At 46.3% G+C, this 14656-nt stretch overlaps 2 pseudogenes; both read left to right on the top strand.

The window, feature by feature from the left end:
* Nucleotides 1-1003: 1003 nt before the first annotated feature.
* On the top strand, nucleotides 1004-2053 carry LOC112403862 (NADH dehydrogenase [ubiquinone] 1 alpha subcomplex subunit 9, mitochondrial pseudogene; annotated as a pseudogene).
* Nucleotides 2054-13431: 11378 nt separating this feature from the next.
* Nucleotides 13432-14429, top strand: LOC112403850 (peroxiredoxin-1-like; annotated as a pseudogene).
* Nucleotides 14430-14656: the final 227 nt, after the last annotated feature.

The following is a 14656-nucleotide window of genomic DNA, read 5'->3' as shown; positions in this document are numbered from 1 at the left end:
AAAAAGTGGCGCTATCATTGTTCACATGTTGACTTCATTAGGAAAACTATACAAATAGTTAAAATAATGCAAGTTTTATTTCAGTGTCATAAGATTTCCTCAAATAGAAAAATTAATTAATTCCAATCATGTTTCCTTTTTTTTTTCATCCAAGTCATGGACTCAGAAAAAAGCTTTTGGAAGTTCTCTTAATTAATTGAGCATCATCTGAGGCTATTATAAATACAATTGTGTAATTGACATTAAGTTAAATAGTACTTGTTTTCGCAAAGAAAATACAAATATAGAGGATCCAAATAAGCTGGTATTCTACCAATATAAGTAAAAGCTGTAGTTGCCAACATTTTGTGACAACGCTGATGAAGTTTAAAAAAACGAAAAGAAAAAACATGCTTCAGCGTGGCTTAATGTGCTTTGTCTCTGCTACCTGCCATCTATCAGATTTTAGAATAGTTGGAACTTTTGAAGTCAGTCTCAGTGCCCTACAATATTGAACTTTTTTGTAAATGAGTTCTCTAAATTTTGGATGCATGTTGTTCAAAAAAATTAGAAAACCTTGATTATTTAACACTTGGATTTTTAGTTTCCGAAGCTCTGAAAGAATTACATTAATTGAAAACAAAGCTTGCAAATAAAAAGACATGGGAATTTATCCCTAAAAAGTACGGGGGAAAGGGAACACATTAATTAATGAGAGCTCAATATTGAAATTCTATAAGGGTACTTCAGAATATCTTGACTTGTAAGAAGAATCTTTTGATGGAGTTTCTATTTTTAATTAGAAGAAATTACATTCTGTCCCAGAAGGGCAGGAGATTGAAAAAGCCTACCATCTTGCAGCATCTAGATTTAATGAAGCATTCAAAAGAATCATAAAGACAATTTGATGAGTTTTGTCTTGTAAAAATATTTGCTGAAGAAAAGTATTCTGGAAAGAGGCAAAAAGACAGTACCTGGGAGCCGAAGTCGGCCAAGCGCCGGCGGCAGGGGATTGTGGGAAAAAATGGCGGCCGCCGTTCACCCCCGAGTTGTCCGGGCCCTGCCAATGTCACGTCGCATGGGGTCACAAGTGATCGTCCCCTACCGGGGTGAGCCATATGATACAATGCACCTTCGCCCCATGGGTGACCTGGGCCTGATTATCTTTCTGGAATGGAAAGGGAGAGACAAGGACTCCATCCTAAGAGCTGTGGAGCACAGCAACGTGGTCATCAATCTCGTTGGGCGAGAATGGGAAACCAAAAGCTTTGATTTTGAGGATGTTTGTAAAGATTCCCCAAGCAATCGCTCAAGTGTCCAAGCAAGTTAGAGTTGAAAATTTTATTCACGTTTCACATCTGAATGCCGATATTCAAAGCCCTTCTAAATATCTGAGAAATAAGGCTGCTGGAGAGAAAGAAGTGAGAGACACATTTCCAGAAGCTACCATCATAAAGGCATCGGACATCTTTGGAAGAGAGGATAGATTCCTCAATCATGTTGCAAGTATTCAAGGGTTTGGCGTTGTCCCTCTTTTTCCTTGGGCAAGAAGACAGTGAAACAACCAATATATATTGTGGATGTCACCAAAGGAATTGTTAATGCAGTTAAGGATCCAGATGCCAGAGGGAAAACTTTTGCCTTTGTTGGGCCCAGTTGGTATGTCCTCTTTGACCTGGTACAGTATGTCTTTGCCATGGCTCACAGGCCCTTCCTGGCATACCCTTTGCCACATTTTGCATATCGATGGCTAGGTCGACTCTTTGAAATGAGTCCGTTTGAGCCCTGGACCACGAGGGATAAGGTGGAGCGAGTTCACATCACAGACATGACCCTGCCTCACCTGCCTGGCTTGGAAGACCTGGGTATACAGGCCACGCCCCTGGAGCTCAAGGCCATCGAAGTGCTGCGGCGTCACCGCACGCACCGCTGGCTGTCTTCTGAGACTGAAGATGTGAAGCCGGCCAAGACAGTCACTGTTTCGTGGCCCCTGAGCTGCCCTTGGTTTTTGATGTCATTCAGGTCACTAGCGACCAGACCACCTTTGGCAGAGAATCCTGTACATAGTGCATAAGAGCCCCTATTAAAACATCTGCGATCAAAAACAAAAAAAGACAGTACGACTTCCCTGGTGGCGCAGTGGTTGAGAGTCCGCCTGCCGATGCAGGGGATGCGGGTTCATGCCCCGGTCCGGGAAGATCCCACATGCCGCGGAGCAGCTGGGCCAGTGAGCCATGGCCACTGAGCCTGCACGTCCGGAGCCTGTGCTCCGCAACAGGAGTGGCCACAACCGTGAGAGGCCCGCGCAAAAACAAAAACAAAAACAGTACCTGGTAAAATATTTAGGCGGAAAGATTTTCACATTTTAATGCCAAAAGGTAGCATTGAGAACATCCTTCATTTTTCCCAAGCCCACTAGGTACCCTAACACCTATAGAGAGAATATTTTCCCAATTAAGAATATTATAGTCTACAATAAAGAGTAGATTAAAGGTGTCAATAATTTCAAATTTACTAACCACAAAATATTTCTTTGAAGAATATTTATGGGAAATTTTGTGAAAAAAAATTAAAGTGATGAGGCCATATCAGGAAAAACATTGAATACCATTGACATCATGTTAGAGACAGACATGCCTTAAGAAATTGATTAAAGTACACTATTCTGATTTTTTTGTTATTTATATTCAGATAATCAATATAAAGAACTGTTTTGCTTTGGTTTTTAATTTTATTTATTTATTTTTAGCTGCGTTGGGTCTTTGTTGCTGCATGCGCGCTTTTCTCTAGTTGCTGCGAGCGGGGGCTACTCTTCGTTGCAGTGCTCGGGCTTCTCATTGCAGTGGCTTCTCCTGTTGTGGAGGAAGGGCTCCAGGCGCGTGGGCTTCAGTAGTTGCCGCACGCAGGCTCAGTAGTTGTGGCTCGCGGGCTCTAGAGCACAGGCTCAGTGGTTGTGGCACACAGGCTTAGTTGTTCCGTGGCATGTGGGGTCTTCCCAGACCAGGGCTCGAACCCATGTCCCTTGCATTGGCAAGCAATTCTTAACTACTACACCACCAGGGAAGCCCTAAAGAACTGTTTTTTAATTTTACTCTATTGTACATAAATATGTTACTTTCGTTTTAGAAAAAACTTTATTATTGAAAATAGTTTTTAATAGAACTATTTATAGTACCAACATAATAAAACCAATCTGTCAGTCAAGAAATAAATATTTTCAAGACCTAAAAAATTTTATTTTATTTATTTATTTATTTTGACTGCATTGGGTCTTCATTTTGTGTGTGGGCTTTCTCTAGTTGCAGCGAATGGAGGCTACTCTTTGTTGCGATGCGCAGGCTTCTCATTGTGGTGGCTTCTCTTGTTGCGGAGCACGGGCTCTAGGCATGCAGGCTTCAGTAGCTGCAGCACACGGGCTCAATAGTTGGGGCACACAGGCCCTAGAGCACACGGGCTTCAATAGTTGTGGTGCGTAGGCTCAGTAATTGCAGCGCACAGGCTCTAGGGCATGCGCACTTCAGTAGTTGTGGCTCACGGGCTCAGTAGTTGTGGCACATGGGCTTAGTTGCTCCATGGCATGTGGGATCTTCCCCGACCAGGGATCGAACCCGTGTCCCCTGCACTGGCAGGCAGATTCTTAACCATTGTGCAACCAGGGAAGTCCCTTTAATTATTTTAGAATCTCCTTTCCCCCTCAAAAGCCTTGACTTGGTGTTATCAATAAAATATATGGTCACTCTAGCCAAGAAGGATAAGGAGGCATACTAGTTCTCTGTTGCTGTGTAACACATTACCCCAAAGCTTAACCGCATGAAACAGCCAAGGGTTATTGTCTCACAGTAGAGAGAGGATACCATGTGGCTCAAGAATCTAGATGTGCTTCAACTGGATGCTTCTGGGTCAGGGTCCCTGGTGAGGCAGCAGTAAAGCTGTCAGCCAGGCCTACAGTTAGATCTCAAGGCTTGACCCAGGCTGGGAAATCCATTTCCAAGCCGACTTGTGTGGCTGTCAGCAGGCTTCAGAAGATGTGCCTGCAGGCTTGCGGTGCAGTTGTGGGCCTGTATTAGTCAGTACAGGCTGCTATAACAAGTACCACAGACTGGCAGCTTATACAATGGTTCTGGAGGCAGGAAGTCTGGGATTGAGGTGCCCGTAGGGTTGTTTCTCCTCAGGCCTCTCTCCTTGACTTGTAGTCGGCCATCTTCTCCCTGTGCCCTCACACAGTCCTCCCTCTGTGTTTTTAGGTCTGCATCCTAATCTCTTCTTATAAGGATACTGGATCAGTCATATTGGATCAGGGCCCACCCTAAAAGCTTCATTTTAACCTAATTACCTCTTTAAAGACTCCATCTCCAAATACAGTCATGTTCTGAGGTCTTGAGGGTTAGGACGTCAACACATAAATTTTGAAGGAATAGCATTCAGCCGATGGCAGGGCGTCTCCACCTGAGGGTCCCCACAGCATGGAAGCTTGTGATTCAAGATTGGGAAGAGAGAGAGAGAACAGAGACTCAAGACAGCAAGACAGAAGCTGCCGTCTTTTATAATTTGATCTCAGAAGTAACATCCCATCTTGTCTGCAATATTCTATTGTTAGAAGAGAATCAGTGAGTCCAGAGCAGAACAGGGTTCACAAGAGCAGGGTCTCAGGAGGCAGCCATCTTGGAGGCGGCCTTCCACAATCCGTAAGCTTCTCTCTCCAAACCCACTGGAGGGACCTAGACTGAGAGTGGAAAGGCAGTTCACCCTACCTCATCTCTAGGGAGACTGTAGGAAGGCTAGAAAACACGTCAGCCTCTCTGGCTGCCCAGCATGGCTAAAAGATGGAGGCCAACCGACAACAGGCATGTCTGCACAGCTCTCTGGGCGGCTCCTCAGCAAATTCTGAGCCGGAAGCCGTGAGGGAGGCTGGTTCAGCTCCAGGCGGTGAGCTCAAGGCTGTTCTCCCCCAATGGCACATAGCCTTGTGTGTGAAGTCATAACCCGGAGCCTCACCAAGGCCTCCAGCTGCGCAAATCACCTCCACGTGGGGGTTCCCCCTCTCCGTGGGGTTTCTCCACGCATCTTCCTTACTCTGGACCCCAACTCAGCCAATAGTCTTCATTTGTTCTCTAGATGAGTCCTCCCTCCACTAGCTCAACCTCTGGTGTTTGCTTAACCATTTCAGGACACACACGTCACCCTCATCTCAGATGCTGACAGACAACCTGCTTCTCCTTCCTGATGTTCACACAGCAGCCCACGCTCACAGCAACCCTGCTGCTTCCCAGGTGGAACCATTTCAAAGTCGCTGTAAAGCGACAGTGTAGGAAACACAGGGTCTGAGATGACTGAGGACTGTCCCCTCACAGACAGGCGGGCTGACAGGTAGGAAACCAAGAGTAAGGTGCTCCAGGCAAAGCCGTCACGGATGGGGGTGTGGGAACCCCAAGCAATCCAGGGTGGCCGGCCTTTAGGGCAGTAGAGTAGGGGAAGGTGGGGAGGGAGGTTGGGGGGTGCTTTGGATAACAAGGAACAGGGTGCTGAGTGCAGGTCTCCTAGTCTCTCCTGGCAAAGCTCCTGGGAGCAGGACTCAGCATTCTCTTCATCTCTGCATGCCCCCCTCTCCCGTCACACGCGCACACACACACACACACACCACATACACACACACACCACACACACGCACACACACACCCCACACACGCACACACACACCCCACACACGCACACACACACCCCACACACGCACACACACACCCCACACACGCACACACACACCCCACACACGCACACACACACCCCACACACGCACACACACACCCCACACACGCACACACACACCCCACACACGCACACACACACCCCACACACGCACACACACACCCCACACACGCACACACACCCCACATACACACACACACACACACCACATACACACACACACTCACACAGAGACACACACACACACAGAGACACACACAGAGACACACCACATACACACACACACCACACACATGCACACACACACCACATACACACACACACACAGACACACCACATACACACACACACACAGAGAGACACACACAGAGACACACACAGACACACCACATACACACACACACACACAGAGACACACCACATACACACACACACCACACACATGCACACACACACCACATACACACACACACAGAGACACACACAGACACACCACATACACACACACCACACAGACACACACACACAGAGACACACACACACAGACACACCACATACACACACACCACACAGACACACACACACAGAGACACACACACAGAGACACACCACATACACACACACACCACACACATGCACACACACACCACATACACACACACACAGAGACACACACAGACACACCACACACACACACCACACACATGCACACACACACACATACACACACACACAGACACACCACACACACACACACACCACATACACACACACACACAGACACACCACATACACACACACACATGCCAATCACAGTCACATAGACACAACCCACCCACACTCACACTCATATACAGTTACAATCTCGAACACATACACACGTGTCCACACACATACACCATCGCCCACAAGCATAGACACACAATACACAAGTCACATATACTTGCACACACATCCACAATGCACACTCACACATCACTACTCATGCATCCACATGTGCTCTCTCTCTCTGATACACACACACACCACGCAGCCCCACCAGCACCCTCCCAGCCCTAGCATGTGGCTGGTGCTCAGTCAGGGTTGACTGCATTGATGAAACATTAAATCAAGGGAAATTGTGTTTGGGGATCCTTTTTTCCAATTAATCTTTCCAGTTGTTTAACATCAGCTCCTAAGGAATTCGCTGTGTGTGTTCAGAGCCCTAAACTCGTGCTTCTCAAAATTAGAGAAAGATCGGACTTCCCTGGTGGCGCAGTGGTTAAGAATCCGCCTGCCGGGCTTCCCTGGTGGCGCTGCGGTTGGCAGTCTGCCCGCCAATGCAGGGGACACGGGTTCGTGCCCCAGTCTGGGAAGATCCCACATGCCGCGGAGCGGCTGGGCCTGTGAGCCATGGCCGCTGAGCCTGCGCGTCTGGAGCCTGTGCTCCGCAGCGGGAGAGGCCACAGCAGTGAGGGGCCCGCGTACCGCAAAAAAAGAAAAGAAAAAAAAAAAAAAAGAATCCGCCTGCCAATGCAGGGGACACAGGTTCGAGCCCTGGTCCGGGAAGAGCCCACATGCTGTGGAGCAACTAAGCCCGTGCGCCACAACTACTGAGCCTGCGTGCCGCAACTACTGAAGCCCACGTGCCTAGAAGCCCATGCTCCGCAACAAGAGAAGCCACCAACCGCAATGAGAAGCTCCCACGTTGCAACGAAGAGTAGCCCCCGCTCGCCACAACTAGAGAAAGCCTGCGCGCAGCAACCAAGACCCAACGCAACCAAAAAAATAATTAATTTTTTTAAAAAAATTAGAGTAAGATCATTTCTCTTTCCCGCAATTGCATCTGAACTGACCATGCCTTAGGAGATTTTTTTCATGAAATATGACTCTTTAAATCAGGCCATGTCTAAGTCTTATACTTCACTTAAGCACTTGGGTGAGGGGGAAATATAAAAGATTCTCTCCAAGCAAAGCACTTCTCCACGTTTGGGGGGGATCCTTTTAAGGAAAGGGGAAAGTATTGGGAAAACAGTCCATGGCTCAACATCCACCACGTTACGGGCTGCAGCTTCCAGCCACCACCCCAAACGGAGCCCTGGGAACGGCGGAGCCCTGGGAACGGCACACCCCGGGGGTGAAAGCATGGCTGAATCTGTTCAACTATGTTTTCTAAAGAATAACCCCCAAACATGCATTATTTTGTAATAAGTCAAAGGTTATCTTTTCAAGGAGGAAAGAGACAATCCTGTTGACACAATAGATGCAAAGAACTTAGCGCCATGCCTGGCAAGAAGAAAGGGCTCCGTAAATGGTTGCTGTTTTGTTTTGTTTTGTTTTTTGGTGTTTAGTTGTAAAGAAGCCGCTGGGAGGGAGCCTGCTTTCTGAGTAATCGACATCCTTGATAATTTGATGCCCCTCCCTGGACCCCCTCAGAACACTGCTCTGAGACCAGCTCTGTAGGCGGAAGACTCCAGTCTCAAGAGCACCCGACGAACCCCACTGAAGAAGGAGGCTTTCCACTTACCCCATTCTTAAACCACCACTTCGGGACACGATGAATCCCCAGGAAAATGGGCCACTTCAGAAATACACAATTCTGGCTTAATATCCACCTCAATTGCCTGATGTGTTCCCTTTACGACAAGATCCCTCCAAGCCTGCTGTCTCCTATTAGAGTGTTATTCTTTATTTGATTTCCAAATTACTCTTCATGTGTCGCCTTTTACCTTGAGCCATTTTCTCCCCCCAGTGAAATCTTGGCACCCGAAGCAGTTCTCAGAACTAAATTAATTATAAAAGCATATTAATATCATCTGTATAGCAATGAAATTAATTTATTCAATAGATCGAAGAGGAAGTCATCAATTATGCCCGGTGACTGTAGCATTTTGTGTGATAGCATTTACAATTCTTACAAATCTTAATATTTCGTCCAGCAAGAGTTGCCATAAATATCGTGTGCTGTGCAGCCTTGATCTATGAATTAAGTGGACCTTTTAGATGCCACTAGCGTTCAAATACTATGCATTTTATTCTTATCAAGTGTGTGTTCTGTGGGGGGAGCGTTTTATCCGTCTATGAAAAATAAGGACCTCCATTCTCTTAGGGATGACCTCTCCCCTCAATAGAGTCTACCCTGGGACATATACAAATTTCTCAGACATGCTTCTAACCATCCAGGTTTCCCAAGACATGTTATAAACTCAATACAATGGAAAGTTAGCTGCACCCTCATGTCAAGATCTGAATATAGCTAAGAGTTGCTCAGTCTCAGAATGAGTAAGGATTCAAAGAAGCACAGTGTGGTCTTCACGCGCGCTTCTCAAAGCCCTTTTGAGGAGATCCAGCTCACTACGCAGAGCAATTCTTATCAAACTCCTCCTTCCACCGCATTCTTCTAAGTCACCCACAAGACCCACAGCTAGCCAGAAATCCTCTCTCACTGTTCCCTAAAACTCCCCAAGAAAAGATAGTTGACATATATCTGACAAATAACTTGTATTCCAGCGATATAAGAAATGCCCACAGGGGGAATTCCCTGGCAGTCCAGTGGTTAGGACTCCGAGCTTTCACTGCCTAGGGCCTCGGTTCAATCCCTGCTCGGGGAACTAAGATCCCACAAGCCATGCAGTGTGGCCAAAAAAATAAAATAATAAAAATAAATAAATGCCCACAAAGGAGGAGGCCCAAATGGCCACTAGGCAGGTGAGAAGGCATCCAGCTTTAGGAGTCCTCAGGGATGTGCAAATTAAAACAGGTGAAATTAAAACCAAACACACCCACTAGAGTGACTACAGTGAAAAAGACAGAAAATGCCAAGTATTGGCGAGGATGCAGAGCAACTGGAACTTTCACACACTGCTGGCTGGAGTGTAAATCGGTACCATTTGGAACTCCTCTTGGCAGTATACACCACGCTGAGCATATGCATTCCCTATGACCCAGAAATTCCGCTCCTAGGCAAATACCCAAAAGAAATGAGTCCATATGTTCACCGAAAGTCAGGTACTAGAATATTCGTAGCAGCTCTATTCATAATAGCCCCAAACGGAAAACTACAAAATGTCCGTTAACGGGAGAATGGAATAAGGTTACCCAGTAAAATACAGGACACCCAGTAAAATCTGAATTTCAGATACACAACAAATAATATTTTAGCATAAGTATGTCCTACACAGTAGTATTACCTGAAATGCTCTACTGCTGAGCATGGATGATGTCACAGACATAATGATGAACAAAAGCCTAAGAGAATCCAAACTGGGTATTTCTATTTATATGGTATCCAAAAACAGGCAAACTCACCCCTGCTATTAGAAGTCAGGATAATGGGGGGATCGGTAGCTCCTGGATGAGGACACAAGAGACATTTGGGGAGCCTGAATGTTCTGTTTCTTGATCTGAAACACAAGAAACAGATGTGTCCACTCTGTGACGATTCATCGAACTGTACACTGTGAGACATGCTCGTATCACATTGTATAGTCAACATACTCTATAAGTATGTCTCTTATTCACTTCTTATTCAGGCAGAGATTATAAAAGGTTGTTGCAAGTATCCAGATCACGATTCGTGTTTCAGAAATTATCGGTGTTCACAATACCTGCAGGGGAAAGAAACCAAACTCAAATATGATCACTCTTTACAATGAAAAGAATATTTTGATCATTCTTTTATTCGTTTTGGCTCGGTCACCAATTAAAGTGTTTGGAATGCTGTAAAAACAAAATGCTCACAGTAAAAAGTATTTGTTGTTTATCCAAGGTTCAAATTTAACAGACTTCTGTCTTTTATCTGACAGCCTTATGCCATCCTCCTGCTAATGGACATTGTGGCCATCAACACATATCATACATGTATTTTATATGCCAATAAAAGTTATTTTTAAAACTTCACAGAACACTGCGATCAACATGGATCCTCCCATTTTTTTCCCCTAAGAATGGAGGAGGGAAATGTCAGTGGGCAAAGTTGGAATTTTTAGTGGGCTGGGAGGGGGTCAGAGTAGAAAACAGGACTGCAAATACTCACGTGGTAATAATTTTTGTAACGCAGAACATTAATCTTTTAAAGACCAGAGATACGACCCCTATTTCCATCCTGTTAGGATTTAAATTCAAGTTGCCTACTAGGTACCTTCATCTGTTTTTGTAGAAGGAGGACGGGTGGTGATCAGTCAAGCACGTTGTGTCCTTACCCACCTCCCCCGACAATAACAGACCCCTGGCCTCTAAACAGTCATTAAGGAAATGGTGAGGACCCCCAACAAGGTTGAGAGGGACATTGAGAAGTGCAGCTCCTTGTTAGATGTATCCATTCAAGTGGAGACAAAACACAAAGCTGAGAGAGAGAAGTGAAAAGTCGACTGAGACACTAGATCCAGTGCCAAAAGACAGCCCAGGAAAGGCAGTAGAGGGCAGTGGTTAGACTCAGCTCCAACATTCCTGACCACGGGCCCTTGAGCACATCACCAACCATCTGAGCCTTGGCTTTTTCATCTGAAAAAGGGGGATAATGATAGTACCTACCTCACTGGGTTGTCGTAAGAATTGGGTGAGATGATGGGTGGCAGATTATATTATCCTAAAGTGACCACAGTGCGTTTCCTCCTCCATATGCTCCTCTAAAACTTGCCACTCCCCCATCAAGGTGGAGTCTAATTCCCTCCTCTTGAATCTGGTGGGAGCAGAGAGCTTGTGACTGGCCTGTGACCAAGAGAAGGTAGCAGAAGTGATGCGGAGTAAATTCTGAGGCAAGGTCATACAAAGCAGTTCCCTTCCCCTTTGTTAGCTGGTATACTCCCCCTTGGAACCCTGGGCCTCCATTAAAGCCCAGCTACCTGGAAGCCACCATGCTGTGGGGAAGCTCAGGCCATGTGGGGAGGCCATACGTGGCTGCTCCAACGGACAGCCCCTGCTGAGATGCCAGCTAACAGATGATATCAACTACCAGAAGTGAGTGAAGACACCTCCAGATGATTCCAGCCCCCATCTTTTAATACTCCAGATCATTAGCCCTTGAGTCTTTCCAGTTGAGGCCCCAGATATCAGAGAGCAGAGACCTGTCATTCCTGCCATGCCCTGTCCAAATCCCTAATTCACATCCATAAGCAAGATAAAATGATTGTTTTAAGCACTTAAGTTTGAGGCGGTTTGTTATAAGCAATAGTAACTAAAACATAATGTCTTGTATCAGTTAGCTCTTGCTGCATAACAAAACACTCCAAATTCAGTGGTTTAAAACAACACACATGGGGCTTCCCTGGTGGCACAGTGGTTAAGAATCTGCCTGCCAATGCAGGGGACACGGGTTCAAGCCCTGGTCCGGGAAGATCCCACATGCCGCGGAGCAACAAAGCCCGTGCGCCACAGCCACCAAGCCTGCACTCTAGAGCCCACAAGCTACAACTACTGAGCCCACATGCCACAACTACTGAAGCCTGCGTGCCTAGAGCCCATGCTCCGCAACAAGTCACTGCAATGAGAAGCCCACACACCACAACAAAGAGTAGCCCCCACTCACCGCAACTAGAGAAAGCCCGCATGCAGCAATGAAGACCCAATGCAGCCAAAAATAAATAAAATAAATAATTTTTTAAATTAAAAAATAAACCCACATTTATTTAGCTCACAATTCTGTGGGTCAGTGGGCAGTTCTGGTGCTTTGGGCAGTATCAGCTAACCTCTCCTGGGCTCACTCATGCGTCTGTGCTCAGATTGTGGTCGGCTGGTGGCTGATGATCTAAAATGCCTCACCTACATGCCTGGCAGCTGGCTGAATGTCAAGCAAGCAGCAGATATGTAACTGGGCCATAGGACTCTCATCATCCAGGAGGCTGGCCTATGCTTCTTCACAAGGAGGCAGGGTTCCAGGAGCAGCAAGAGAGGACCAGCCCACTGTGTAGGCTCCTCAAGTTTCTACCTGCAGCATGTTTGCAGATGTTACGTTGGCCAAAGCAAGTTCATGGCCAAGTCTAAAGTAAGAATGAAAGACTCCCCACTAAAATCTGGAACAAAACAAGGATGCCCACTCTCACCACTTCTCTTCAACATAGTATTGGAAGTCCTGGTCTCAGCAATCAGACAAGAAAAAGAAATAAAAGGTATCCAAACTGGAAGGGAAGAGGTAAAATTGTTCACTATATGCAGGTGACAGGATACTACGTATAGAAAACCCTAAGGACTCCACACAAAAGCTACTAGATCTAATAAATGAATTCAGCAAAGTAGTAGGATACAAGATTAACATTCAGAAATCGGTTGCATCCTTTACACTAACAATGAAATATCAGAAAGGGAAGGTAAAAACAATACCTTTTAAAATCACACCAAAAAAAATTTTTTTAAATACCTAGGAATAAACCTGACCAAGGAAGTGCAACACTTATACACTGAGAATTATAAAATGTTAATAAAGGAAATAAAAGAGGATTCAGAGAAATGGAAAGATATCCCATGCTCTTGGATTGGAAGAATTAATATTGTTAAAATGGCAATACTACCCCAATCAATCTACAGATTTAATGCAATCCCTATCAAATTACTCATGACATTTTTCACAGAACTAGAACAAATAATTCAAAAATTTACACGGAACCATAAAAGACCCAGAAGGGCTAGAGCAAGCCTGAGAAAACACAAACAAAGCAGGAGGCATAAATCTCCCAGACTTCAGACAATACTACAAAGCTACAGAAATCAAAACCATGGTGTGTCTCCTTCCTGACTGTCCTCTGTGGTTTGTCTGTGAGAAATGCTGATAGCAATATGTCTTCAGAAAATGCCAAAATTGGGCACCGTGCCCCCCAGTTCAAAGCAACTGCTGGGGGCTTCCCCGGTGGCGCAGTGGTTGAGAGTCCGCCTGCCGATACAGGGGACACGGGTTCGTGCCCCGGTCTGGGAAGATCCCACATGCCACAGAGCGGCTGGGCCCGTGAGCCATGTCCGCTGAGCCTGCGCGTCCGGAGCCTGTGCTTCGCAACGGGAGAGGCCACAGCAGTGAGAGGCCCGCGTACCACAAAAAAAACCCAAAAAAAAATTAAAAAAAAAGCAACTGTTGTAATGCCAGATGGTCAGTTCAAAGATATCAGCCTGGGGCTTCCCTGGTGGCGCAGTGGTTGAGGGTCCGCCTGCCGCTGCAGGGGACACGGGTTCGTGCCCCGGTCTGGGAAGATCCCACATGCCACAGAGCGGCTGGGCCCGGGAGCCATGTCCGCTGAGCCTGCGCGTCCGGAGCCTGTGCTCCGCAACGGGAGAGGCCACAACAGTGAGAGGCCCGCGTACCGGAAAAAAAAAAAAAAAGATATCAGCCTATCTGACTACAAAGGAAAATATGTTGTGTTCTTCTTTTACCCTCTTGACTTCACCTTTGTGTGCCCCACAGAGATCATTGCTTTCAGTGATAGGGAAGAAGAATTTAAGAAACTCAACTTCCAAGTGATTGGTGCTTCTGTGGATTCTCACTTCTGTCACCTGGCATGGATCAACACACCCTTAAAGGTATCCTTCGACAGATCACCATAAATGACCTTCCTGTTGGCCGTTCTGTGGATGAGACCCTGAGACTAGTTCAGGCCTTCCAGTTTACTGACAAACATGGGGAAGTGTGCCCAGCTGGCTGGAAGCCTGGCAGTGATACCATCAAGCCTGATGTCCAGAAGAGCCAAGAATATTTCTCTAAGCAGAAGTGAGCACTGGGCCATTTTGGGGCCAGGCTGCAGTAGGTGGCCATGAGAACAAAACCTCTTTTGTACTATTGTCATGCTTAAAACACAGGACCTTGCACTCAGCCAAGATGTGGTGTGGGACTGGACAGGCCTTTCCTGCAGGGGCTGGGGAAGCCAGCCTTTCTTCCTCTGGAGCGAGTGGCCTGAGACGTATTATCGGGCAAGCAAACTGCTCTGTATAGTAGTAGGGCGTGACTTTTGGTCTTTTGTAGTTTTATTAAACCTGAGCTGAGACCTTAAAAAAAAAATCAAAACATTGTGGTACT

The sequence above is a fragment of the Neophocaena asiaeorientalis genome, unplaced genomic scaffold (assembly GCF_003031525.2).
Source record: "Neophocaena asiaeorientalis asiaeorientalis breed wild unplaced genomic scaffold, Neophocaena_asiaeorientalis_V1.1 scaffold108, whole genome shotgun sequence".
Taxonomy (NCBI): Eukaryota; Metazoa; Chordata; class Mammalia; order Artiodactyla; family Phocoenidae; genus Neophocaena; species Neophocaena asiaeorientalis.
Note: the sequence above shows the minus strand (reverse complement) of the source record. Positions and strands in the feature narration are given on the sequence as shown.